Here is a 5,338-nt window from a genome sequence, read left to right on the forward strand (position 1 = left end):
GGGATGAGTGTTTTGGGGTAATTGTAAGTTAGTGTAGGCGTAGCTAGAAGCATTAATGAGAACACAAAGCAAAGGGTTAAAGGGCATCAGTGGCTCTGCTCCAAGAGGCTTTGCAGATGCCACAAGTTCTGCTGACAGGAACTTTTCAGTGGATGAAAAGATCATTTGTTGCAAGGTGGGCATTTTTGGGGATAATGACTTATCTATTGCATCATAGGTCTGATTTACATCATTTCCACGGGTTATGACTGTGTTGCATTCACCAAAGTAACTGAGATGTAGGAACAAGGCAACATTGCCGCGTTGAAGTTGGGGTAAGAAACCCAAGAAGTCAGACGGGTTGTAAAAAAACAAACATTACTAAGAACATGCGCACCACTTTATTTGGAGATGAGACTGAGGGTTGGTGCCCCAAAAAACGGCGGTAATAATCCCTTATTGCAATGGAAAAAATGTGTGTGCATATATCTGTGGTAAGTACGGTAGGTCAAAATTGAACCAGGAAGTCGGACTCTAAACGGTCATAGATGTTTAAAACAAGCCCAAAGAAAAATCATAGAACTTTTCTGAATTTTTGACAGCTGTAAAAATGGACCAGATGTGGATGGAGGAAGGAAGAGAAAAGGGAGGCGAGTGCAGGCATAGCAGAACATTTACCTCCTCCAGGGCTTGCCCTGCATGTCTCCAGCTTTTGTGCCGTGAATAGCCTCCCTAAAGTCATTACTTTCTTAATTGGACCAACTCAACATGTTTTCTCAAAGTCTTAAGCAGTTTATGATTTAAAGACGCAAGTGTTTCCCTGTGGCCTCGGGGCAACAGGCCTGCATGCCATGTGAGGAGGCAGGAAGACACCTGTGTCACATTTTCCGTGATCTCTGTATACAGCAGACATTAGCGGGCCTGTTCTGATGACCAAATTGTAGTCAGCTTATTGTATCCTGGGGTCCCATCTGTGATGAAAGTATAATGGACAGCCATGTCCTTTTTCAACCTTCTCCAAAGACACCACAGGGTTAAGCAGGGAGATGGGGATGATAATTAGAAGGTGCACGACTAGGACACCATGTCCACTGACAATCACCTAAAAGAGAGTTCATTCCTCCTCACTGATTCCTATAGTATTCATGTGATTTAAAATCGCATGTGAATGAGCAAGCTGGGCTGCAAACAGCTGGAGTTTTCTATGCTTCAATGGCCTCTATGCATGATATTTGCTGTACGTTGTAATGCAACATTTGGGACACGTTGAAGGGAGTCGGAGGCAATCTAGTATGATTGAATAGAACCGGAGGTCCCCGTCTGGGGATCCATTCTTTTGATTTACTGGGACAAGAAATTCCATGTACGTAGAATGAAAAGCATTAACTCAAATGCCATTCTATCCCTCACTTTTCTTGACAAAGATGAATGGTTGGCTATAGCAGACTTCTAATCAAGGCTTAAGAATACAGAATGTATTACAGTGTGTGCCAGCAGACCACTTTGGAATATCAACATGAGGTTTGGATCTTTTAACTAATGAAACTGCGTCACTTTCACTTGACTTAAAGTTTGCATGCTTTACACCTGAAAAACCTTTGTGACATTGCCCTGATGGAGCACAACGAGCTCAGATTTCATTCTATCAAACTAAATCACAAAGGTACCATATAGACCCTGACCTCTTGAGGAGCCGAGCTTCTAATTCATCGGAATGGGCCGAGTTCCTCTGAGCACCGGTCTCTTGGAGGAGTCCTCCTGCACGCTGGGCTTGGCTTTGTCACCTGCGCGAGAAGAAGGAGGCAGCAGAAGCATGGCAACTGTGAATGTGTGATGCTTGGGTTGCAGTGGCAGGACCTTTCCGTGCCTCTCTCTTTTTCTTTGGCAGGACCAGGAGACCCTGCGTGGGGGCCACCCCCTCTGACATCAGCGGGGCCCCGCAGCCCTGGGAAGTTGAGCATGTGAGCTTCCCCAGGTCATTAGGGAGAGGCTTGAAAAGACTGTCACCAGGAAGGAGATAAGCCGCGAGGGGCGCAGTAATAAGGCCCTGAATAATAGCCCCTCTGTAGAGAGCCACTGAGGACACAGACTCAGGGATTAAAGGGAGACTGAAAAGGAGAAAGTCAATGGACCTCCACAAAAATATGAACCAGAGTGTCGGTGAATGGTGGGGGGAGTTATAAGCATTCTGGGGGCTCCTTCCCTGGGCCCCATCAAGCTCAAGGAGAAGGGAGGTGTTCTGTGTTGTTAGTCTCTTCTGGGATGAGACGGGCAATTTGAAAGCAAGGTATTTCTGCTGTGTTGGCATGTAGCGTTAACGGTGCCACACAAAAACTTATTTCCCATGCAGTTGCTGACCTTGCAGTTCATTCAAGTCACGCTTTTCTCCTGCAACTTCGACGTGTTGTATTCCTACTGTACGAGAATGTTATAATACCTGTATTCTATGAGGGTAGTGTACAGACTGTGTGCATGTGTAGATATGTCTGTGTACCTACGGTCTCTGACTGTATGTGTCTAATCTCTTGGTAAACGACCGTCTGCAGGAGTTTGTTCCTTCTTGTTGGTTAATCCTGATAAAATGTCAGTCACCCTTTTTGTCCACATTCTGTCCACATCCTTTGAAACGTTACAATAACAGTACTGGAAACATTAACGTTACCTGCATGTTTATTGTGCGCCTTATGGTAGAATACACAAAGCACAATCAAGTATCTCTACCCGCATAGTGAAATCTGTAGAAAAATAAGGATGCTCTATTGAATTCTTTCTGTAAGATTTTCAAAGCTATATCTTCTCCCTTCAAGATTATCTGTAACAGGACAGTAGTTGCAGGTGGACTACATGACTTAATATGCTGCAAATTGCTTTCCTACCATGGGACCTGTTCCTGGTGCCGCATTGATCGCCAAAGTGAGTTCAGATTGTCAGACGGTTCGGCCCAAATTAGTTGTAACACAAACCTAGAAGGTAATTCGGCCCCATGCCAGCTATTGAAGGGAAGGAAACCTCACAAAGCTCTCTAATCTGTCAACGGAAATTCAATTCTTTAGGAAACCTAATAAAATGTATATTCGGGGGGGTCTATTTGTGAGTCGCTCTCGGGGAGTTTGCTGCAACTGATGAATTGCCATGTAATTAGGTCATTCCCTTTAATGCACACTATCTGAATCAATTTCCGATCTCACCGCAGTGCTGTGCAGCTTACCATAATGTGAGCCACATTGTCAGATGCTGGAAGCAGTAATATGAAGCAGACACGTGAGGCTGAATTCAGGTGGGCCCGATCCCATCTGCTGGAGCCGTGAGGGCTCTGCCAAGGCTGCCCTTCAACCCCACAGCACTTATATGACAGACACAAACATTACCCTCTAGCTGACTATTATCCAAGGAGTGGACATACACAACTACATGTTTTGCATAAAAAAAACCAGCCTGGCTTTGGGATTCCTGCACTCACACACATGATATCAAAGCCAACAAACGGTAATTGCAATACACACTTTCTACGCTTACCCAGTTGTTAACTGAAGTGAAGGCTGGCCACAAATGAAGCCTGCCCCTTTCACTCCAACACTTCAGTCCAAGAAGCCTGTTAGCAGAGCCCCTCGAGACTCAACCTCTCTCCTCACCCCTCTGTCACCTCCCACACAGCTGCTTGCTGCCACATTGTCCCCCCCATCATTGTCAATGTCACTGTCACCACCATGCACAACATGCGCCCACCCTACTGCTAACCTTTCCTCTCACCAAGCCTGGCCCCTGGGGTTTTAGCTGTCGATTGTTGTGGGACACGGACGTGGAGCAGAGTGGCGAATCAAAGCCCTGCTCTCCCGCAGCAGGAGACCCCCTCGGCTCTGGCTTGGTCTAGTCCGTTCGGCAGCCCACGGCAACCAGACTTCATTCCCCAGATCTCCGCTTTTAGGAACCCTTCCCCCCCCCCCCACTCTCCAGCCACAATCCCTGGCCAGAAACAAGCCCCGAGAGACAGGCAGGTCTGTGAATAGACTGAATGGGCATTTCTTCAGGCAAGGCTAATGGGTGGTCCCTTTACCTCGGGATTGGACTGCATGGAAGCAGCCCAGCCAAAAGAGCTCTCATGCAATGTCACCTCGAACAATAATCGGCAAAAACGCTCCAGAGTTTGGACTTCCTGGACAGACATTTACTTTGCCCCGTTTCTTTTTGTTAAAGGGATTTTCAAAGGCAGCTCTTGCTGAGCAGAGAAGCTGTCTTGAACTCAACCCCCTCTGCTTTTCTCTCTCTCACCCTTCCTCTTTCTTCTCTCTCCATTTCTTTGTTTGCTCAAGAGGTGTCAAGGATAAAGGTGTCTTTAACTCACAAAGCCTTTACCTGGGAATATGTCCATCACTCACATGCCACTTGTCCAGTTAGCTGAAGCAGAGTAATTTGTCCATTCACCGTCCCCATTGATGTGTTTCCAGTGTTTCTTTAAAATGCCAGCATTGGATCTGCTTTTTTTACACTTATCCGAGCGCATATGGTGGCCTCAGAGTCCATGTGAGGTGTTGTGTGAGCTTCGGTGCAGGTGAGCGCGCTTTCCTTGGCTTGTGTTGTGCAAACAGAGGCTGTCAAAATGCAACAGGGCCTCTGAAGGAACCACACCAGAGAGATCTATGTCTGTCATCTCATTGTGGGACACACACACACACACACACACACACACACACACACACACACACACACACAAATGCACAGGGCTGCATGTAAAGGTGCCTTTGATCAGAGTTTCTCTCAGATCTTCAGCAGCTTCCCTGCCATTTAGGCCTGTTTACACAACTTCAAACTCCAACTAGCAGAGGTACAATACCTGGAACTCCCATTTAAGGAGCTGGGGAAGATGTATAGTGGAGGACATATTTGGATAACTTCGACCTGACTTTGTCCTGTTGTTCAGTTTTTCAGTTCATCTTTATTGTCGCTGTCAACACGATTGTTCATTCATGTTTTATCTTTTCCTTCCTTGACTTTTAATTTCTACTTTAGCCTCCAACAAAAGACACAATCATGGCAGTTTACATGCCAAGTAACAGTACAATCTATGCCCCCATGTCTGCTTTGCTTTTCTACATCAATCATACTAATTTTTCTGTAATAATTTGACACCATAGCTGCAAAACAGAGGCAACATGATGAAACATGCAGTCCATCATGGACCCTATCAAGCCTAATAAAGATTCAACTGTGTTTCACGAGCTGCAGCGCTCAGGTGAATACCTCTGAGACCTATAGAAAAAAACAGAGGCGAGGTGGGTGGATGGGAGATCAAAACCGGGTGGAAGCTGTGATGACCATGTGCTGAGCTCTTACAGCAGCTCACAGCCCCCTCATGGGGGTA

Source organism: Anarrhichthys ocellatus, unplaced genomic scaffold (genome assembly GCF_004355925.1).
Source record: "Anarrhichthys ocellatus isolate YVR2014 unplaced genomic scaffold, GSC_Weel_1.0 scaffold2, whole genome shotgun sequence".
In the NCBI taxonomy this organism is placed as follows: Eukaryota; Metazoa; Chordata; class Actinopteri; order Perciformes; family Anarhichadidae; genus Anarrhichthys; species Anarrhichthys ocellatus.